Source organism: Equus asinus, chromosome 11, assembly GCF_041296235.1.
Source record: "Equus asinus isolate D_3611 breed Donkey chromosome 11, EquAss-T2T_v2, whole genome shotgun sequence".
NCBI classification, from domain to species: domain Eukaryota; kingdom Metazoa; phylum Chordata; class Mammalia; order Perissodactyla; family Equidae; genus Equus; species Equus asinus.
This window is the reverse complement of record NC_091800.1, coordinates 15,002,007-15,026,144: the sequence shown is the minus strand read 5'-3', so window position 1 is coordinate 15,026,144 and position 24,138 is coordinate 15,002,007. Positions and strand designations below refer to the sequence as shown.

General features: G+C 38.4%; 1 protein-coding gene and 1 long non-coding RNA gene across 5 annotated transcripts in view; one reads left to right on the top strand and one right to left on the bottom strand.

The window, feature by feature from the left end:
* The window catches only part of LOC139046602 (uncharacterized), a 114,255-nt gene extending 99,630 nt beyond the window's left edge, over positions 1 to 14,625 (bottom strand). Inside the window, exons 1-2 of the long non-coding RNA XR_011506857.1 lie at positions 14,499 to 14,625; positions 14,329 to 14,417 (exon numbers count right to left, since the gene is read on the bottom strand). This is a non-coding gene — a long non-coding RNA (uncharacterized lncRNA). The remainder of the gene's footprint in view (positions 1 to 14,328; positions 14,418 to 14,498) is intronic.
* The window catches only part of STARD13 (StAR related lipid transfer domain containing 13), a 489,330-nt gene that overhangs the window by 26,565 nt on the left and 438,627 nt on the right, over positions 1 to 24,138 (top strand). For 2 of the 4 annotated variants that reach the window (XM_070520504.1, XM_070520503.1), the window contains exons 2-3: positions 9,309 to 9,444; positions 10,468 to 10,623. The exons of the other annotated variants lie outside the window; for them this stretch is intronic. The gene's annotated coding sequence lies outside the window, so the exon portion shown is untranslated. The remainder of the gene's footprint in view (positions 1 to 9,308; positions 9,445 to 10,467; positions 10,624 to 24,138) is intronic. 4 annotated transcript variants of the gene reach the window in all.

Sequence of the window (24,138 nt, the reverse complement as noted above, 5' to 3'; positions counted from 1 at the left end):
ATTCCTTTAAACTGAATCCATGCGTGCTTATATGCTCTTCTTCACGTACCTGCTGGATGCTGGGGTAGAATATTTTCCCTAAAAACGAACCCGTGATAGAAAGATGCAAGAAAAAAAAGTAACAGGGTATTTATTTCATCATGCTGCATTTTAAGATTTAATATGAATAGCATGGAGATTATTCTTCTCAGCTAAGGAGGAAAATTGACCAGTTGCATTCCAGCGTAGCTATTCTATGGGAAAGAAGAGGACTGTGCACATCGAATATGCTCTCTTTGTGTACGCAAAACCATCACATGAGGTTTTATTCTTGTAATTGGACTTAACTGGATAAACCAATTTTACATTTGCTTTGATAAGCTTTTTGTCCATTTAAAAAATCATTACCGTCTCTCTGACAACAGCTGGTGTCAGTTATTGCTCAGCTGTGTGCTCTGTGTAATATCCTCCAGCTGAAAAAGTCGCAGAATTCTCAATTGGTTGCTGTAGTTGGTATAAGGAAACAACAAAGGAAAACCTCTCTGTGCTATCACTGCTGATACATGCAAAGCAGATCCGTCCTAGGTGATACCCTGGCTTAAGAAGTCTATGCTCCTTCCCCCAGGCGTGCTTGTGGGCAAACTGTTTCACATATCAAACACAACCCAAAGAGCAAGTATTACTGCCCAATGGAAATGCCACTTCCCTCTAGCTTTAGGAGGCACAACTCTACTCCTCACATTGCTTAACAGTAAAATGTTTTTTCATGATAACAAGCTCACCCTCTGAGGCTGGGACTTCTCCTGTTCTCCTACTGGTTAGCCATGTTAATGGGCCATTCCACTTCCTACTACACAGTGTTAAAAGGGCACTTGCTCACAATGAGGAAAGTGTTGTACCCTTGTGTCAATTATCTATTTCTTTGCTACAAAATACCCCATAATTTGGCAGTTTAAACACATTATTTCCATGCCGATAATTCTAAGGGTCAGCAGTTTGGACTGAGCTCGGCTGGGTGATCTTTCTGCTGCTTCATCTTGCCTGGGGTCACCAATTCATTACAGTCATCTGGCAGCTGGGCAGCATGTGGATTGCCCAAGACAGTCTCACGGCTTCACCACTGGTACCAGCTATCAGCTAGGCTTCTCTCTCTCCCTGTGGTCTTTCATCCTCAAGGAGGCTAACTAGGTCTCCCTACATGAAGGTCTCAGGGCTGCAAGGGGGAGAAAGTGGAAGCTGAAGCCTCTTGAAGCACAGCTTGCACATCATAGGACTTCACTTCTGCCACATTCTGTTGGCTAGCGCAAGCCATGATGTCAGCCAAGAGTCAAGGGAAAGGGAAATAGACTTCATCTCTTGATGGCAGGAATGGCAAGGTCACATTGCAAAGGATTGTTGTGCCCATCTTTGTAAGCAATCTACCACAAAGAGTTAACAAAAGAATTTGTAACAAAGCCATGGCAACATTCTCCCCAGAAAGAAAATTTCCATGTGTTTCAATAACTATTTCTGATTTGAGAGTTTTGTTCTCTAATGATGCAAATGCAAATCTATCACATGCACATTGTTATAGTGGAGACATCTGAACATTTGAGAGTCATTATTCCTGGAAAAGACCATATTTAAGTAGCTCTGCACAGCATAGAGAATACTATACAATCTCTGAAATAATCTGATCCTCAGTCACTCAGACAGTTTCACAGATACCATCAGTGCCTTAAAATAAACTTTTGGTCAGAAATAATTGTTTGTTCCTCCTCTTATTTCTTTGGAAGACTTTTTTTAAGTCTGACCTCATGAACAGCACAGGCATCTGGTTGGGGAGGTCTCCAGCGTTCTGGTTGCTTCTATTAGCTCTAAGTGTGGCAGAGAATGGCTTTCCTCAAATTTGTGCAAAGGGATTCTCTGGGAAGGAGTGGCGTATTCCAGGAGGCACACTCGTTATTTTAGTTATGCTTTTTTGGAACAAAGACTCATCCAAGTGCTCTCAAGTAGTTGCTAGAGAGTTTCTGTTTTATTCTGTTCAGTCAATTATAAGCTTGGAGTGAGAGACCAGCCGGAACTGGAAGCTATCAGCTGTCAACTCTAAGACTTCTCTGTCTTTTTTATGGCCTGATGATCTCTCTCTCATTCTCTCTCTCTCCCTCTCATTTGCTCTCTCTCTCTCCTATTATCTCTGCTTTTCTCTGTCTACTCTCTACCAACCGGCTTCTCAGAGCCCCTTGATGGATTTATATTGCTCACCTACATGGGGTGCTATTCACCTTACAGCCCATGTGAGGGCACCCCGAGGGGCAGGGACGTCCCTCTAGGACATAGATTTTGCTCACTTGCAGTAATTGGCGTTTATTGGTCATTTACTATGCAGCAGGCAAAGTACAAAATGCTTTGCAACATTTACCTGATTTAATTCCCACAGCAACCCAATGACAGAGAGTATTCTTTTTCCCATTTTGCAGATGAAGAAATTATGGCTACAAAAATATTCATCTTGTCCCAAGTCACAAGTCTAGGAAATGACCAAACCAGGACCAAGTTCAGTACTGTGTGCCTCCGAAGCTCATGTTTTTAACCTTCTTCACTCCTCCTTCAAAGCCTTGTTTTGCACAGGAGTGGTCCATCGTTGTTCCTCTGATTTTCCACCTTGCAGGTTCAGTTCCCATTATGTAAATGACTGCTGATGATGAATTTCCCTGTTTATTAATTTCCTTATTTAGAATTTTAGCTAAAGGCCTTAACACTACGGCTAACTAAGCTACTAAGAATCCCTGACTTTTAGAAAGAATGTAGAAGAGCAGCCAGACACCTCCTCCCATCAGCCTTCAATAAGAGGTGGCCAAAATGGTCTTTGACCCTTACCCGCACCACCCACATCATCCAGCCTCTCTAAGCAGAAGACAAGAACTTACTGAGGGGAGGGAAGAAGGAGGAGAGTTCATTGATATAAAAGGGGTAGTTTGAATCAGGAAATTTGTGGGAAAAGTATAGGAAAGTGTGTAGGGTGAGCTGCTCACACCCATCTTAAACCAAGTTTGCGAGGGTCCAAGAGGAACTGAGGATGTCTGCCCTAAAGAGAGCATGATAACCTGCTCCCCAGCCGGAAGTCGCCGAACTGCAAAATCAAAGACCCATTGCAGTGTAACGCTGGGGGTGCTGTGAGAAAGCTTGATGTTGGTCTCGAATTTGGCAGTGCACCTGCACATAGGGCCCGGCAGCTGCTCCTGGCCTGGAGATTGCTTTAAAGTGAGGTCTGACCACAAAAGCTGGAGAGCACGAGGTGAACGGGGAGGCAGCTGAGGAATAGCCTGCACCCCAGTTGCGTGGTGGGGCAGTAAACTGAGACCTCCCCACCCTCAAGGATGCACTGCAACAGATAGCTACACTCAAGCTGTCTGAAAGTTCTCCCTCACTAAGTCCTGCCTGTGGGGAGGAGTAGGAGTGAGAAGCTGTGGGGTTGACAGCCAGGGGCAGGGGTGGAGAGGTGTTTCAGGAGGTCAGCCGGAAAGTGCATTGCCTTGGATAGGGGTCAGGGTGATGTGAAGAACCCACAAGCGTGACCTGTGGGGGAAGCAGCATTAAGTTGCTGCCGTACAGATGATGCTAACAACCAAAATACAGCAGCACCTGTCACATAAAAGATGTTTGCCCCTTTCCTCCGTCCCTACTCTGAGGCTCCCAACACATCAGGGATGGAAAGGAGACAGAAGGAGATATAAAGAGCAATGATGAGTGACATCGTAGACCAGGCTTCCCTTCCCCACTGCAGGACCCCGACCTTGAGTTAGTCCCCACCTGGGGATTGGGTGGTGGATGACAGCTTTAAATTAGACATGAGGTTGGAATTTTTAAATTGGGCTGTGCTGCACTTGTTAATAAACGCAAGTGAATCATAAGTACTAAAATAAGGAGATAAGGCCACCTTTTTAATAACTGAAAGGGAATAGAAACCTATGGCGTCTGCCTGAGTCATCACCAAGAGGCATAGAAGGAAAATCCAAGGAGGGTGTTGGAAGGCACTGATTGGAGAAAAACAACAGAGATGTTTCCTTTCTTGTACCTCATGAATAAATGGATTTCAAGTATTTATTTCTCAATTCTCATTCCCAGGAAAGAATCTTGATTGGCTTAGCTCTGCCTTTATTTTGGGCCATAATGTAAGTTTCTAGCCAGCCTGTGGAGTGGCTGCCTGTGCCAGGGGCCCATCTCTGGTCCAGTTGGCTCTGGCCATTGCAGGGTCAAACAGAACGCAGGGCGAGGGCAGAAGGTCTGTCCTTTAGCAGATGCAGTGGGCAGGAAACTTCCTCTATGGAGGTTTTAATTAAAGTAGGTAAATACTTGGAATTCTCTTGGGCTCCAGTGACTGCTTAGAAGCTTCTGTAAGAGGATGAGCCTTCCTGAATTGGGTTCAGAAGCAAAGAAGATGCTCAAGCTTTTTCTAAACATCCTGCCTGTGTGTGTATGTATGTGTGTGTATGTGTGTTTGTGTGTGTATCTTTCTGCTGAAATTTGGGCTCTGGAATTCATGATTTTTGTCTTCACTTCTCTCCCCCAGTGTCCTGCACAGCACATGCAAAGGGATGTGTGTGTGTGCACACTATTTAAAGTGCCCAAGTTAATTTACTGGCATGCAAGAGAATCTCAAGGCACAAGCAATATACTTTGTATAGACACATGCACACATGTATAGGAAGAAAGCCAGAGGTCTCTCCTTCCTAAGCCAGCTTAAAGGAGTGATCCCTCACTTCCAGGCCCTGGGCTCAGGGTAATTGCTTAATAAATGTTTATTCTTTGCAATAACTCTGTCCTGGTGTGTGAGTTCACCCTGACCTCTTGCCTCAGTCCAAATTTGCTCCTCCTTGATCTCAGCTTTATTTGTTCTTAAGCAAGAAGGGAGCTTATGTTTGTTTCTGTGTCCCCAGAGCTCCTGGCATTTTGCAGTATCTGGGGAATCCCACAGCCCCACTGTCATGTGACCTTTGAGGAAACACAGAGCAGTAGACAGATCAGGGACTGTGGTATCAGCCAGGTGTTACTAAATCCCACCTGTGTCACTTAATGGCTGTGTGACTCAGAGCTGGTAACTTAAGGTCTCTGAGTTTCTGTTGATTAATTTGAAAATGGAGCTCTCAGTAGTCACCTCATAGAGTAGTTTGGAAGGTTTAAACAACAAATAGACTTTCTGTGGAGTGCCTGGAGCATAGGAAGTGCGCAGTTCTTTTTAGTAACCTGCCTAGAGTAGCCATTGCCTGCTCCAGCCCACAGACTTACTCTCCTGGCCACCAGACTTTTGCTCAGATCCTCTCTCTCTCTCTTAAGAAGTCTCTGTTATCTTTCTCAGATTGGCCGCTGTAAGCAGCATTCTCCCTGTGTTGCTAATCACACCTCCCTCCTCTCAATATTTTCTAAATCCAGCTGTTTATTTCTTAAGCTTTAACTTTATTCACAACCAAGCCTCACTCTCCAGACTGTTAGCCTTCTCTCCTGCATTACCATAAAAAATAAGACTGTCCCAATAACCCTCATCAATTCATGAATTCAGTCATTCATTCAACTACCCTCCTTTGGATACTCTGTATTGATACCAACTTTTTCAGTAGGATCATGAAAAAGGAAAGAGGAGAAGGCACAAAAATGAGAAAGACAAACCACTATTTTCTAGGAGCCCAGAGTCTAGCATGCACACTGCATCGTCAGGTGACTGTTGTATCTGTCACTGTGATGTGATGGTTAGATCTTGAAACTCAAAGTCAATATTCCTCCTTCCTTTTTACATTAGCATAACAAAAAAGACCACTGTCCTGTTCATTCCTGAACCAGGAGCTTTTCTGGGACAGGGTAGCTTTTTGCTACTGAAAGCTGCAAGGTCGATCAACTCTATTAAATTTTCTGAAATTCAGTTTTCCCATCTATACAAGTGGGAATACTGTAATAATCAGTATCTCACAGGCTTTTTCTAAAAATTAAATGAGAGGAAATAAGCATCCAGCATCATTCTGGGAATACAGTAGGCACTCAATAAAGTTTGTGTCTCTCCCTGCTTTGCTTAATTAGCAAAGGAAGGAAAAAAGAAAAACAACTCCCTTTCTCCAATCGCCATGAAGAAGGGTGTGTTTCCCACTCTTCTCTTCTTGATCTGAGACTGGGATTGGTCTCAACCAGGACACTGATGTATTCACTTCCTCCCATTGCCTCAAGCACCTTCCTTAAATCACATTTCTGAGCAGGATATTTACAAGCCTGCATGGAACTCAGGATCTGTTGTCTGAAGGGTCTCACAAGTAACTGACAAAAGGAGATTTATTTGACATAACAAAGCCATCTGCCAAATCCATCATTAAATGGCAAAGACTCCGGGTCTCTTGTGCTTAGAGAAGGAAGGGCAGTCTGTTTGCAGTGAAACATTGAATGGAGCTGCCAGGCTGGGGGGTGAAGGAAGGGGAAAGACATTGCCATTAGTGTGTTTCCTTCCCTGATTCATAATACACTACCACCCTCATTTCCATGGGCTCTTAGAAGGTTATTTATATTCTGATCACAGGCTATTCAAATATTGCATCTGTATCTCATTACAGGGTTGTTTTTAAAGCTCATTTTTTTCCAAGAGGGGATTCTGGTTTAGGGAGAAAGAAATGGTCAGCAGTCAGGACCTCTGGGCACAACAGGACTCAGCAGGTAGAGACCAAAATGAGAAATGGTGCCTCAGAAACAGAAACCACTGACCCTTGTGGGTCTGTTAGGGTAAACTAAGCAGAAGCAAAAAGAAAGAGACATATCTTTCACCAGGTAATTGAAAACAGCAACTCCTGGTAGATGGTACAACAGCTTTAGGAAACCAGTGATACAACCCACCATCTGTCCCTGAACTCCTTCCCCCAGGCAAGACCCCTAGACGATCTGTTGTACTTCAGACACTGGGGAAAAAATTAAACACATGTACAAATTGGTGTTTTAGAGAGAAATAACCTGAGATCTATGACTGGACTGAGTAAGCGCATTTTCATAGAATAGGTAGATCTTCCAAATAGGGGCCCTACATATGATGTGAGAATTTATGAAGGAGCTCAGCTTAGAAGTACAGCATTGGACTCAATAAGTATGAACTGTGCTATCTCTAAAGTCACGTAGGTGCTTCCCTGGCTTAATCCAGGAAATTTTCTCCTAGCCTCCTCACTATTCCCATCTCTTTTCTGTGTCTCTCTGGGAATATAATGAAAAACAAACAAGAAACACTGGATAAAGAGTTAAGAAACCCATGTTAGAGATTTGGCTTTGCCACTAACGAGCTGGGTGACCCCAGGCCAATTGCTCTGGGAGGTCTCCTCTGACCCATTGCTTCATCCAGGGAGACTGGATCCTCTCCTTCCTTCTGTTGCCAGGGTGGTCATACTTGGAGAATTTCACTATATTGCAATGACTTGCTTACATGTTGTTTTCTCTGCCATTCATGAGTTCTTTGAAGGTAGTAACCTTATTTTTCTATTAGATGGTAAACTTCAGGAAAGCAAAGACCATGGCCGTTCTTGGGTACCTTTCAATCCCCCATCTCCAGCACAGCCCTGGCACATAGCTGACATTCAACGCCTTGGACCTGCTTCCCCCTCAGCCCAACATGGTCTTGGCCCAAGTATTTCTATGACTGCTCTTCCCTCTAATGCCTCTTCAGAAAGGCTTCCCTGACTATCCTACCTTAAGTAGCCTCCCAGGTACTCTCCAACTCTTCATCAGATCACCCTTTTCACCCCTTTGTAGCATTTGTCATCATCTGGCATTGTCTTATCTGTTCACTTGTTTCTTGTTTACTTTCTGTTCCCCTTGGATAGTAAACTACATGAGGGCAGGGAGCTTATCAGTTTTGCTCATTATTTTATCTCCAGCATTTAGAAAAATGTCTGGTTCACAAATATGCACTGAATGAATGAATCTCTTAACTGAGGAGCTTACTAAAGGCTCAGGTAGTTCCAATTCAAACTCTACTAGTCTCTAATCTCTGAGTTTAGGCAAAGGTAAAGTGGTTCCTGTTCACAGAATAATTGAGAAACACCTGACTCCACAAATGCCTAAAGGCGAGTGTCTTTAGAGGGACCACGATGACTTGTTGCCATGCTTTACTTGCTGGAAATACTCCGGCATCCACTTACTGCCAAGGTCCTCCTTGCTCAGTTGACGATAGCAGCACTCCTGTACAGTCTTATGTTTTAGAAACACATAACTAATGCGTATAAGAAATTTTATCTGCACATCATAATTGTATGTTATTGTCATTATCTATCTTATTATCTTTATTGTTCTACTCCCGCCTGGTTTTTTGAGAGAGCAATATTATAGGGGGACGCTTAGATACAGAGTCAGCGGCAACAATACAATGAAGTTGGATAGAATCTGATTCGAACTATTATGGAAATGTCAGCCTAATATAATTTCGGCAGATCTGAATCACTTCTTATCCTAAGTATTTCAAATAAATGAGTTGTCATTATATTTCAGGAAGTAAAGCCTGTGTATACACTGTTTCCAAATTTGTAGTCATAAAAACCCTGGAGGAGGTAACCAAGCACCACTTATGTCACATTGAGTTTCCAAATCCAGCGTTCAAAACGGAGTAAAACATACAAATATGACGCAACACAGATTTATTCAAGCGTATGAGAACTTGTTAAAAGAATGTGCTGAGGAATTATGGAAAGAAGTCATTAGATGCCCCCAAAAAGTAGCTAAATGAAATGAATAAATGAATGAATGAATGAACGAACAAAAACATAATATAAATTTGGTTAAAAGTTGAAAATCAACAGCTTTGAATAGAAAAAATAAAATAAAAGACGGAACTATCAGTATGATTGAAGCAAATCTAATTCCTATTTAAAAGAGTCTGGAAAACTGAGTCTAGTATCTGTAGACTCCAGAATATAATTTTTTTACCTGTTAAAAAGTTGACTTATCAAGAAGCAAAATTCAGACCTCAGACCCACTGTCTTCAGATTTCGTGTAAATCTTATGTAGCAATGTGGTTCAAATCAGTCTAACTCATTTTTTAAATTACTTCCTGGAAGCAAATTATCTGGGTTAGTGTAAGCTGTGGCCTCCTTGAATTTCTTTCCATACAACAAAATGTATGCGTTGATTACAAACTGTCTTTTGCTCTTTGGCAAAGTAATTATCAAAGCTCTTAAACAAGCTGCAAAAGAGGTATTAACTGCTGAGAAGCTCAGTAGAAACTGTCATGCAAATTGGAAGTTTGGTCACATATTGGTGTTCAGTGCAGACTGGTGAGACATTGAAATGGGTTCCCAATGAGCAAGAGAGCAATCAGAACGATATTTATTTTCCAGGCCTTTCAAGTCACAATGTGGAAACCAAGCATTTTTCAGACGACTGCATGTTAAAATGCACCTTACGGATATTTACCCTACTGAGGACAAGTTTTGCTCTCATTTACAATCCAGGCCAGAAGATAGCACTTTGAAGGTATGGGCCACAGAAATGACTCTTTCACCACATAAAATCTAAATAAAATCTGTTTCCTCTGACCCAGTGGTAGAAATTTGGAGGCCTCCTCCTCTCCTTAAGGTCACTCTGCTTTGTTTAATGGCACTGGGTTAAAAACACAAACTCTGAAGTCCCACTCTCTCCATTCAAAGCCACACTACAAGCTTACTAGTTGCAAGACCTTGATTACTTACTTAACTTCTGTGTCTCAGATGTTCCATTTAACGGGTGATGACAGTACCTACCACAGAGGCTTGCTGTGGGTCGTAAATGAAATAATGGTGTCTGGCACCCAAAACACTCCCAATAAAGATACATAGAGTATTATTCATTCCTTCTTGGTGCTTCCATGATTAGCGTGTTTTGGTCATAAGCTGAGTTGAACACTACTTTCAGAAGGATGCAAAATCTGAGTTTAGAAAAGATAAAGCTACTGAAATTATTATGCAATATTACTCCAGGACTCCTGGAGATTAACAGCAATTCTAAGCTGTTAGAGATCTCAGAGGTCTTTTGCTCCAACTCTCTGCTTGTGTGGGTGGCATAAGTGGGCCCCAGGTCCTGCTGAGCCAGAGAGTGTTCTCACACAGGCATATTAAAGCAGCAATAATGCTTTGTTGTCTTGACTCATTTTTTAAACATAGAGTTTCGGAATAAAGTAGTGGGAGCAGTTATTTCCTATTCTTCTTCAACTAGGAGAAGAGATTTTTGAAAAAATTAGCACCTTTCTTTCCAGTTGTGCTTCAGACTTTGAAACGGGAAGAAGGTTTAGGATCTCAGCTTCCTGAATAGTCCCGAAGTTAGGGTGACCAAACTCCCATTTTCCAGATAGAGTGCCAATTTACGCCCGATGCCCTGGCATCCCATCAGATTAGCACTCCATTTCACTCTCAAAAGTGTCTGAGTTAGGATGGTGAATGTTATGATTTCCCTACCCAAAATGCTATTTCAACAAGAGCAGTGGCGAGAGAAGTTGCTGAGCTTTCAAGTCTTCCTTTCCAGGAGGACAGGGAGAAATCCTATTTCCTGTGTTCTTTAAAGTAGAGGACTAAGGGGCTACAACAACCATGATCATATCTTCTACCATATATGGAGCATTTAATATGAGCAATGATCTGTGCTACGTCTGCTGCATCCATTTTCTTTCAACTCTCTGAGGTAGGTATTTCATTTTCATTTATCGGGTAAGAAAGTTAAACTGAGGATATAGAACAGTATATGGTAGTAGTGAGGATTTGAACCCACGGCAGTCTGCCACCACGGTCTGTGCTCTGCTGTGCTGTACTATTTTTCCCTACATCCTGTACATGGAGTGAAGAGTTCACAAAGTGGGCACTGTAAAGTGTTTCCCTGAGCCTGGGGAAGCATTTTCTAAAGCAAAGGCAAGAAGTGGACCTAATTCTTGAGACATATATCCTCTTTGTTTTGTTCCATAATTTATGGTAAAACAAAAAATGTGGCTCAAATGTCCCTCTGTGGTGGTATCTCCGAGGGAGAGCTGGCACGTAGCTGCCTTTCCCCGGCCTTCCACTGATCTTCACCCCCGAGGCATCGGCCATGAGGAAACGACGAGGCCAACAGAGCACACCCACTGTTTCATCGCCTCACCCCACCCTGCATTTGCAGCTGCACCACTCTCCCTGGGGGCCAGTGAACTTTGTTTTCCTCTCTGTCTGAGTGGCAATCCAACCATGTGAAAGAGAAATAGGAGAAAAGAAGCGTGTGTGTTTTAAAAAAGCAACAATCATTTAGTTTTGTGGGGTGAATTGATTTACCTCTCATGGCTCCTTTTAGGACTTTAGACCTAGAGAAAGAAAGATTTTGGTGATACAAAATGGCTTTGAGGTAACTATTCAAATCTAACTTCTGCCAAAAAAGAGGAAAAGAAAGAGATTTGGAATGGAAAATCTTTTAGGTGTCTATTACTTTTGTAAATCAAACTTTGGAAACACCATAGGGCTGTGGGTTTAGAAACAGTTCAGAAGTTCTAGGAAACGCCCGTTGATAACAATGAGAAATATTACATGTGTTTACTGGACAATTTCTACCATTGGATCATTAAGGCATGCTTTAACTATGAGGTCACTGATGTTGTAAGTCTAGAATTCAGGGGGTGATTTGTTCCTTAAAGGAGTTCTGACATGTCTTTGGCCAAGACTTTCAGATGCTATGTATTGATGCCACTCAGAGCTCTTAACTCAGGGATATAAATCAGGTTGTAGCATGAATAAGGTACGTTAGAAGTCTAACTTTCTGATATAAGGTAAGAGGGAAATGAGATTATTTAAACAGCCTGTGTTTACGCGGTGGCCATCTTTTAATGAAAATTCTTCTCAATCTATTAAAAAATACTATTAAATTATCAAATGTAGTTTTGTCCTCTGAAAGACAAAAGGGTAGTGTTTAGGCTATCTGAAGAATCCATTCGACTGATAGATGCAAACAAATGTGGTTTTGTTGTCATCTCTGGATCCTTCTGAAAGCCCTGTGTACAGAGTTCAAACAGAGAGCCCCAAGAGGGTGGTCAGGAGGGAGAACGGGCTCCCCACTGTGCCAGCTCATTTACCATCACCACCCTGTGCTGAGAAGCAGGGCTTGGGGTGCTGTTCCCAGATTACCTCACCCTGTCCACGTGATCTTGTATGCCAGGCTACATTCTTCTACTCTGCAATTGGTTTTTACATAAAACAGTTGAATAATGAAACTTAGAACCAGCCTGAGAGGAAAAAATATAAAAACATCTGCCTTTTTTCCTTTTTGACATTATTCTGAAGATGCAATCAAACATAATTCATCTTTCCGTGCAGTGATTACACTTTAAAAGTTGTGCCAATCATCCAGGTAGAGCTCAACACAGAATAGGAGGCTGCAGATGCAATCTATGGAGAACACTTAGCAAAGAATGTTTTTCTTTTTTTCCACAATTTAACATCCGCTAAACTGGATAACGAGCAAGTAATATGTATGAAAAACATATAATTGAATATATATATATGTATGTATATTTAGAGGCCAGTATATTTTGTTTCTTTGTATTAGCTATACCTTGAGTCTATCTTATGAATAAGTCAGGTGGGACATAATCTATGATTCTTTTTACAAGAATCTACTATAAACTCTAGCAGTCATTTACAATTTATGTGCCATAAAAAAGAGGGTATCGTATGACTAAAGGTAACCATCCAATCCTCAGTCATTAACATTAGGCAGCATTTGGATGACAAGAGGAAATTAGAAGGTAAGGACTTTCTAAACTCCCAGAAGATTAAATGAATGGATGACATGACTGAATAATACAGCTGACATTATCAAGCACTGTTTTATCATGAACGTCCTTTACAATTCAATACACACCTCTTAATAAGAATAAAATGAATCTTTTGGAGAATTTCAGGATACACCCACTGTATGAAATGAGAAACACCAGCTTGTGTCCGGTGACACTTTTGCCCTTTTGAAGTGATGGGGTTGACATTTTCCAGCACTAATGCTATATTTATTCAGGTCTTGGGTTATCATTTCATTGATCATTATTCAGTTCTGTGAATGATCACTATGTTCTTGAAAGACATTTTACCTTGCTTGTTGCCTCTTAAATAGAAATTTTAAAAAATTAGAATATAAGACATCATGACATCAATACAAAGGAAAATAATGAGACTTTATACCATAGAAAAAGTAGGTAGCTGATAGATTTATTTCCCTCTGAAATATATTTTTCTAGCTGAGTAAAATCTGCAAATAATAAGGTTGGAAAAGAAAATACATACCAGTGAAGAGAAATTATAAAATTTGTTTACTATTTTGACAATAGCTTTTTTCCTACAAAAAATTTGGTTACCATTTTGATTTCAACATATTTTCTGGACTTGAGGGAGAAAATACTTCTACTTCGGAGCAAAATTTCTGCTTGTATACATCCAAGTTGATATGAGGATATGTGGGTAGAATATAGATACAGTGATATGGAAGCTAGCCTGCTAATGATTTTCTGAATATGATTCATGTTTACATTGTAATTTACATCAAACTATAATTCTGACATGATGCCATAGACTAACTCACAAGGTTCTAAATAATATATCTGGTCAAAGTAGTGCTGAATATTGTTGATTAACTGCTCACTAAAGCCAGAAGGTGTAGGAACATATTCCAGAGCAAGTAAGCAATAGGATTAGCCCAGAAGTAACTACAAGAGCTCAAGAGTTGAAGTCTTAGCCTAGCCTCAATAATTCATGTGTTCTTTGGCTTTAAGTAAATTACCTATAGTGTGCCGATTATATGTATTAGTTCCAGATTGACAATATCACAAACAACTTGCATCAATGAGTCCATTTGGTAAATTAAGCTGGCAAATGCAAAGAGTAATTTCACTATAATGACAAAAAACTGGTTTCCTTTGGCAAGACTATGATCAGGAATTTTTATTGTGACCATTGCAAATAAACTCTATTTAGACTTTTGTGATAGCGATTTTGTTTTTACTTCAAATCTAGTGGAAATGGGTTATCATGACAGCATTCTTTCTTTCCACTACTATAACCATAATTTTTACTACAAATTACTTTTATCTGCTCACCAGATATCTTGAAAAGATTTTAACATGATCTCTGAGTATGATATTTTGAACACTGGAAGTGTTCATATTTACATAGACATTTAAAGAAATAAAGTAAAAATTAGCAGCCTATTACATCTTAATGGTCATTCTACTCTAGGAATCTAAAACTTTGAGTAATCAAAATGCAACAAATAGAGCTGCCATTAAGATTTGATTAAAATAAACAAGCAAACACAAATAGTCCAGGTTATTTCCTAGCTTCAGTATATTTTAGCCCAAAGCTCATAGCTGTGTCCACATACCTTGTACGAGGAGGCATAGGAGTCACATTACAATATGCAGTACAGCACTTCCCCATCATCAAGATGAAATCATATCTCTCATACGCTATCTACCAATGTAAGAAAATAAAGAGGATATTTTAAGTGCTTTTAGAAAAGAAAGCTGAAATCAAACTCTTTTTAGTATCTACCTGATTTTGTGAAACCCCAGATAACTGTGGTTTAATTTAGCACAATTCCTGGCTATACTGAGAACTCGATAAATGGTTTCGAATAGATGGATGTCATCTGGCATTCCCTTAACAGGAAAGTGATATATTTCAGATGATCACTAAAAGTGCATGTGGTAATATAAATCCCTAGTACTTATGCTAGCCAAGGATTACTACATAAGCAAGAGACTACTGAGTAAGTGCCGCTCCACGCTCATAAAGTCAGCGTGATTTATTTAACACTGCCCAGACCGGACCAACTACTGATCACTTCCCCCAGTATATTATACACGGTGGGACTACAGCAGGGACTTGGCATCTAATTTATAAAGACTGGAGCATCTTTTTTTAAATGCAGGTTTATGATTCACAATGAATGCCAACTGAGTTCATTTTTGCCTAAGAAGATCTGCATCTTTCTACCTCAGGAGTCTTGCATTACATTATCTAAAACAGTAAGACAAGGAGGAGAGAGGTGTTAGAAAAGAGGGAAATTCCTTTCTTGCATCTACTATATTTTAGTCAATGAAGTGATGAGAGAAGGTGAAGAAAGATTAGGACTGTGGGACTCAGGGATCGCCAGGACAGACTATGGACAAGAAAACTTGTGTTTCAGCAGGGAGTGATATGGTCTAGATTGTATCCAGTACTATGAACGAGATAAAATTCCACAGTCTTGAGTGTTTAGAAAAATCCTTCCTCTTTACTTAATTTTTCCCCCACTTTACCCTTGGATGAGCCTCTATTAGCAAGTCAAGGGGGATGAAGATCATGGGGGATTTGTAGAAATGCTGTTCAGAAGGCAATACTGCACCTTGGAGAGTGGGCATGTTGAATCTCTGTGGGAAGAGTACATAATCCACACCTCTGAAGGGAAAAGCAGTACGTAGTGGCTGTAGCAGACCAATTTGGAATATCAGCAAATTAACTTTTCCCCTAGGCTATGGAGTAAATTTTTCCTAGGGGCTAGGAAAGTGGTGGAGTGGTTAAAAAAGGGCCTGAAATGTGGCCAAAAGGAGGTCCCATGGGCCTCATTAAAATAAGGGAAGGGTAAGGAGCTTTTGAGGAAGTGAAGAAATAAGAGGAGCTGGGACTTCGTGTCTAATGAGTGAGAGACCAAGGGACCGGGAATTTGCAATCTGGATCAGTGCCTTCTTTTCTGGGTTGCTCTGGGAAACTCTTTTCATTTCTCTAGTCTCCTGGCATAAATTTGCCTCATGCGGCAGCTGTGAGAAACAGAATAAAAGCAAGCCTGAAGACTTTTACAAATATACAAAAATTACATAAACAGGAAAATTACATTAACAGGAAAGAGTAACAAGGACTGCTGGAACATATTGCATAAGTTATATCTGATTCATAAGACTTTCATTTGCTTTCACATGCATTTTGTTCCTTTTATATTCATAAATCAAATGATACTGAACTTGTATTACTTATCTAAAAGACTTTGAAAACCTTCTGAGATTGTTGCCACATTAAAAGCAAATTAAAGATTTACAACACAAGATAGCGTTCCTGATAGAACGGGGCCAGGGAGAGAAGCAATGAGACAGTATTGAGTTTTTGCCCAGCAATTCCTTGGCTCTTGAGAGTTCAAAAAATGATGTTAAAATTCAGTACTATTTCTTTTCTGCTTCTTTTATATTTTTACCCATATAAAGGTACTGGCTTATAGGGTATATGCTTACAAAAAGAATTCCATATAGTGTCATCCATAATTCTCATATATGTCACTTATCTGATTTAAAGTAGAGTCAACTCGGAAACTACGGTGTTTCCCTAGAACACATGCATGTTAGTTTCCAGACTTTGACAGAGTGAGAGCCCAGTTAGAATCATTATGAAGCACTTGAATATTTACGTTAAGGCCAAGCCACAAATTGTCTCTGTCTAGAAATCTCTAACAAACGAGCTGGAACATACAAAAACTGACTGGGAGCATTGCTTTCACTTCTACAGAAGACACCGTGTAAGAACAGCTTTTGCAGTTCTCTTAGTAGTTTAGTCGTGGAGGTTCAGGGCATCCGTTGTAGTGAAAAGGGGTTCTTTCTGCTTAGCCTTCCTACTTCTGTTCTTCAGAGTCTTGATTCTCTAACGTGCCCCTTCTGCACACAGAATGGGTTAAGTTTTTCCAGATTTGACTCTGATTATGTGAGATGCCTGCAGAGTGTAGCCAAAGTTAATTACCTTTATGCCTATTAGAACAGGTTCATTTCAACATAATTCTCAGAAAAAAGAAAGGATCCATTCTGATTCATATTTAATACTTCAAACTTTGAAGTTGCTCAGAAGCAACTTTTTGCTCTGGAGGAAAAAATGGCTGGAAGAAAAGAGACTAGGCTATTTATTAATGAATAAATGTATTAGTGCCATGTACGAAGGAGAAAAGACAAAGAGACATCCTTGGTTTAATTTCTGGAATAAATAAAAAGGAAAACATTGGAAGTGTGTGTGTGTGTGTGTGTGTTCAGGAACCAGAAAAGATGTATTCATCCAAACTCATTATCTTGTTAAACTGAAAGACTACTGTCTTAGAAATAGCTGAAAATTATGCAAAATAAATCTAGGCTGATTTACACTGTAATAAGGCCTTTATGGTCATTCAAAAAATTAATAGTTATACTTGGAAAAGTAAATGCCAAATTGATACTGCCTAGATTTAAGCAGAAAAGTACAGTGAAATATTAGAAAACATTTCCGCAATAAGGTGGTTTAATGATTCTAAAAATAGAGAAGAATACTGATAAAGACTGAAGTAGGTTTATCCTATCTTCCTGTATGAGAACCAATTTTGTAATTATATTATTCCAAGTGTATTGATCCTTTGCTCCCATGAATTGTTTTTCTGAGAGGGAACCTAAAGCAAGTTCAATCTAATAATTTACAAATAGGCAAACATATAATCAAAAGTGTAGACTTCTCAACACGGACTCAAATATAGGTGAGTCTGGATTCCAGATTTGCCATTCCCAAGTTGGGATATGTGTTGGACTAATCCATACTCTTTCTTCTAGTAATGACAATACTCAGCCTAGTGGTATATGGTAATACTTGCAAAGATGAGAAAGGAGAATGGGTGACATGTTTCTTATTATAGCTTCAAGGAGTGTCCCAGGAAAACTATATGTTCCTACTAATAGAAAATACTTCCCCACACATTCCCAAATTGGAGAGTCCCTTGGAGCAATGGCTCCTCTTTGGATATAGAAGTGAGAACAGCTTATTGTGCTGTAGATTTTACCAGTATTTTCTCAAATACTGGAGGTTAAGCCCATTTATTGGTCCGTCACGCTTTGTTGCCTGTTCTTTAGCCGGATTCATGTGTGGCTAAAGATCAGCCAGAGAGAATAGACTATTTGGGTGGTAGGGGTAAAGCTTGGGGTATTGAAAGAAGACAATATCTGTTTAACTGACAGAATGAAAAGATTAGACAGTTTGATTTCCACCCTTAAACAAATCTCCTCCTGTTCATTCCTTTTTCTCCTCCTCTATCTTTGGTGTTATCACATCTGATTTCTGATGTTCCCTTAAATAGTCACAGCCTATCCATAGACAATACCAAGAGCCTGCTGTATAAAATTTAACTATTTAATTTCTGTAAGAACAATATATAAGGCCAAATCAGAAAAGAGTTATTTTAAATGGATTTTTTAATGAATATGAGTGCAATACACATTGAAGAATTCTTCTGGTACCGTTAGGTAGATGAAATTAGCTTCCAACCATCAGAATGAGCAAAATTTCTAAATGTGTTCTTAGACACTATTATCAATTTTCCATGCCCAAGTTCAGAGTAGTTTTTAGATTATTGCTAAGGTTATACTTGCAGTTAAGGACAGACTTGGTTTCTACTCATGCCGTTATCTCTGGGAATATGATTTCTTACTGCCCTCTCAAGCATGAAGAGGCTAAAATGTCTCAGCCCCTATCCATCCTCTGCTCACTCTTGTGCCCAAGCTTCTCCTACTCAGCTTTCAGAAAAGAGTTCTGCTCCACTCCCTCAGATGGGAAGGGCCAGGTTACAGCCAGGAAACAACAAAACAGCAACTGCTGTCCTCAGGATGGCAGTACCCACCTCTCCTCCCACTGCTGCCAACATGCTCCAGCCAAACAGGATGACATGTCCCTTGCAGGGATTCTGACAGGCTGTGCCAGTTCTTGTGAGGCAGGACGAACAGTTAGTAACCCAGGTCCCAACTCTGACACCAGACTAGTTGGATGACCATCGGCAGATTGCCTTGAATTAAACTAAATTGTCCATGACTAATCTAGTCAAACTGTTGGTGATAAAAACAAATATTGGGATAGAAACCTAATCCAGCCCTCCAGTTACTTACATCCAAATAATGAAATTCACTATTTAACAGACATTACTGAATAACTATTGTACTGGCCTTCAGAGACTCAAAGGAAACAAAAGATGCATCTGTGGTGTCTCTTTATTCTTTCACAAGTATTGATTGAGTTTATATACTACTTCCAGGGCTGGGTAAGATGTTGGGGTTTCAGAGATGGGTAAGACAATCACTGACTTCAAGGATCTCTTAGTTTGGTTAGATATACAGAAAAGAAAAATATCCACATTGCTCTGTTTTAAGCACAGGTGGGATACAACCATTGAACAACACAAGAGGCACACCTCACTCTGCCTGCAGTGAGGCCCATAGGCGTCAAGGGTTGCCCCCAGGGTAGCAGACACTGGAGCTGAGTCTTGAAGGAAAAGTAGGTTGTTTTCAAAAACACTCACAAAGTGTCTTCTCAATACATACATTGAAGTTCATTTGTTTTTACTGCTGATTAGTACTCCATGGTGTGAATACACCACAACTTGTTTCTCCATTCTGTTGAAGGACGTTTGAGCTATTTCTAGTTTGGGTTGCTTGGATTGTTTCTAGTTTGGAACTATTATGAATAAATTAGCCATGAACATGGGTTCTTGAATAAGTCTTTTTGTAGGCATGCATTTTCATTTCGAGGAATAGATTTAGGTGGTATAGTACATGTATGTTAAGTTCATAAAAAACTGCCAAACTTTGCCAAAATGTTGGTAACTTATTCACTTTTGTCAACAATGTTGAGAGCTCCAGCTACTCTACATCCTCTCCAACAGCTGGTACAAGTCTTTTCAAAATTTTACCATTCTAGTCAGTGTGAAATGCTGTCTTAGTGTCTTCAGCTGCATTTCCCTGAATAATAAATGATGTTGGATATCTTTTCATGAGCTTATTGACTATTCCTACATCTTGTATCATGAAATATCTTTTCAAGCCTTTTGCCCATTTTTTATGGATTTGTCTTCCTATTATATACATATATAGAAAGACATTATAAGTGTGTATTATATATGTGTGTTCAGAAAACAAATATTTTCTCCCAGTCTGTGGCTTGCCTTTTCACATTCTTAACAATGTGTTTGCATGAACCGGCTTTGAAAAATTTTAATGAGGTCTGATTTATCATTGTTTTGTATTTAGGTCTTTTTGTGTTTTTTCTAAGCAAATTTCATCTACTTCAAAGTTGCAAAAATATGCTGTACATTTTTTTCTAAAAGATTTATGGTATTAGCTTTATGCTTAGGTTTCAAAATAATGGTTGTGGGTGGTGTGACATAATAGAAAAGGCATTTTAAAATTCATTTTAAATTTCATTTCAAGCTGTTTTTGCTGCTAGAATATATAAAGTTGATTTTTGTATAGTGACCTTGTATTCTGGAACCATGCTAAATTCACTTGTTAGTTCAGATTGATTAGGATTTTCTACATAAATAATCATGTCATCTGCAAATAAGACACTTTTACTTCTAGGTTTCTCATCTTTACGCCTTTTCTTTCTTTTTCTTGCTTTATTGCAATGTCTATGACCTCTACCACATTACTGAATAAAGTGATGAGAACGTAAATCTTGCCTTGCTCCCAAAATTAGGGAGAAAGTGTTCAATATTTTATTATTAAGTATGATATTAGCTGTAGATTTTTCATAGGCATTCTCTATCAGGATGTGGAAGTGTATTTCTATTCTTAATTTGCTGATTTTTAATCATGAAGGGGTATTCAGTATTGTCAAAAGCCCTTTTTGCAAATATTGAGATGGTCGGTATGATTCCCCACCCTCTTTATTATTTTATTTGTCTTATCGATTGCACTGATTAAACACCCACCTTGTTGATTTATTTTCCTTTTTATATAGTACTGGATTTATTTGCTATGTTAAAATTTTGGATTTTGTGTCTATATTCATGAGGAATATTGGTCTTTACTTATAATGTCTTTGTCAGGTTTTGTTAACAGGGTTATTCTGGCCCCATAAAATGAGTTGAAAAGTTTTCCCTCCTCTAGTATTTTCTAAGAAAGTTTGTGTGGAATCATTTATTGTTTTTGTGGGTTTTTTAAAAAACAACATTCGATAGAAATCACCAGTGAAACCATCTGGGCTTGAAGTTTTCTTTGTTGAAAGGTTTGAATTCTAAATTCAGTTCCTTTAGCATATATAGGATTTTCAGATTTCCAATTACTTTTCCATTCTATTTTGGTAAGATGAGCTTTTCAAAGAATTTGTCAGTTTTATATGTTATCAAATTTATTGACAGAAAGTTGCTTGAAACATAGTTTTATCATCCTTGGATATCCAGTAACATCCCCTGTGTTACTGCTGATGTTAGCAATTTATGTCTTCTTTCTTGCTAAGAGCTTATCAATTTTATTATTCTTTTAAAAAGTAAAACAATATTTGACTGTTAATTTCCTCTATTGTTTACATATTTGCTAATTCATTTTGTTTGTTCTTTTATTATTGCTATTTACTTTCCTCTACTTACATTGGGCATAGTTTGCTTCTTTTTCTAACTTCTTAAGCTAGAGGCTTATCTTATTGCTTTTACATCTTTTTATTTTCTAATATAGACATTTAATATTATCAATTTCCTCTAAACACTTCTTTAGCTACATCTCACAAATTTTAGCATGTCGTGTTTTCATTATCATTGTGTTCCTAATACTTTAATAATATCCCTTGGGTTTATTCTTTGACCCATAGATTATTTAATGTGTTCCTTAATTTCTAACTATTTGGGAGAATTTCTAGGTATTTTATTATTCTTTATATATCTTATTGCTATTGATTTCAAGAAGTATTATTATTATTTATATAGCTTGTTGTTATTGATTTCTACTTAATCTTACTCTGTAAGATTCGAATCTTTTGAAATGTATTAAGATGCAATCTATTTTAGTGAATTCTGCATGTGCACTTGAAAGAATGTGTATTCTGAATGTCTATTGGGTGTACTGTTATATAAAAGTCAACTAGGTCGTGTGGATTGATAGCATTTTTCAAATTTGCTATATATTTACTGATTTTGTGCATGTGTGTGTTTATTTATTCTATAAATTGCAAAGAGGGGATGTTAAAATCTCCCATTATAATTATGGATTTGTATTAGTTCTGTCAATAATTGGCTTATTTATTTTGAAAGTCCATTATTAAGTGAATCATATTTAAGATTGTTTTATCCTCTTGATCAATTTAATCTTTTTATAATTATGAAGTTCCCTCTTTATCTCTGATAATATCCTTTGTCTTAAAGTCAACCTCAGATGATATTAATAGAGCCAACCCAGGTTTCTGATGCATATTATTTGTGCAGTATACATTTTCCATTCTTTTACCTTCAACCTATCTGCCTTTATATTTAACGTGCAATTCTTGTTGACAGCACATAATTGGGCCTTGCTTTTTTATCCAGCCTGACTATTCTCGCTTTTAATTGGAACATTTAGCATATTTACATTTAATGTGATTATTGATGTGGTTGGGTTCAAATCTATCTTCTTATTAATTTATATTTGTCTCATTTTTTTTTAAGAATTGAGATATAATGACATATAACATTATATTAGTTTCAGGTGTATAACATAATGATTCGATATTTGTATTGCAACATGAGCACCACAATAAGTCTAATTAACATCCATCACCACACAGTTACAGGGTTTTTGTCCCTTGTGATGAGAACTTTTAAGACCTACCCTCAGCAACTTTCAAATATACAATACAGTATTATTAACTATAGTCACCAATGCTGTTTTTTGACCACCTTCACCATTTCGCCCATCCCCAACCCCCTGCCTCTTGCAACCACCAATCTGTTCTCTGTGTCTATGAGTTTGGGGTTTGCTTTTGTTTTTGTTTAGATTCTGGCCCATTTGGGTTTTTTGTTTGGTTTGGTTTGGTTTGGTTCTTGTTTTTTGCTCTTCCATTTCTTTTTCCTTCCTATTTTTTTGGAAAATAAAATAATTTTTGATATTCCCTTTTATTTCTCTACTGGTTTTTTATCTATACCTATAACTTTAGCTAGATATCTAAAAATGCTCTAAGAATTACAATAATATAGCCTTAATATATCAAAAATCAAATTAGAATTAATCTCTGAAATGAAAGTAAGTTAATTAAAAGTAAAATAAATATTATACTACTTCACTTAAAGTAATATATTTTCATTTATCTACTCTATCCTTTGTGTTATGGTCATGGTACAGTTCATATCTATACATATTATAATCTGACTTGAAATATTATTATTTTTGCTTTAAACAGTTATTTTTAAAAGAAATTAAGAGGGAATAAAAGATAGTTATTTTCAGTTCTCTTCATTCCTTCCTCTAGATTCAAGTTTCAATCTGGCAACATTTCTCTGTGGGCTGAAGAAATTCTGTTAGTTTTTCTTATAGGCAGGTCTGCTGGCAAGATACTCTTAGCCTTTATCTGCATATCTCTCTTTTACCTTCGTTTTTGAAGAATAGCTTTACTAGATATAGAATTTGGGGTTGACATGTCTTTTCTTTTCTTTTTTTTTTTTATCACTTTAAAGATGTCATTTCATTATATCTGGCCTCCACTCTTTCTTACAAGAAGCCAGCCATCAATTCACATTATTATTCCACCGCTGGTAAATGTATATATACATATGTAGTATTTTTTCTGGCTGCTTTTAAATTCTGTTCTTTATATTTGACCTTTAGTAGTTTGCCGTGCTGCATCTCAGTGTTGTTTTCTTTGTGCTTATTATCCTTGCATTTCACCGAGTTTCTTGAATCTGTAGGTTGATATTTTCCACGAAATTTAGAAAATTTTTGACTATTACATCTTCATATTTTTTTCTGCCCCATTCTTCCTCTCTCCTCTCTTTCTAGGATTTTTATTACACGTTTGATAAAGAATTTGATGTTGTCTCAGGTCGCTGAGGTTCGGTTCATTTTTTCAATCTTTTTCTCCCTTTTTCAGATTAGATGCCTATGAATTTGTCTTCACAGACCCTTTCTTCTGTGGTCTATAATCTGTTTTGAAGTACATCTAGCAGATTTTTCATTTCAAATATTACACTTTTCATTTCTTGCATTTCCATTTTTAAAAATTTGTATTTCTCTGCTGATGTTCCTCATCCACTGACTCACTTCTTCCACCTTTTCCTTTAAGTTCTTGAACATATTTATACTATCTTATTTTAAGTCCTTATTCCCCAATCCCAACATCTGAGCAATCTCTGGGTCTGTCTTGATTGTCTTTTTTTCTTGGTTTTGTGTGTTTTTTTCTTTTTCTCGTGTGTAGTAATTAATTGATT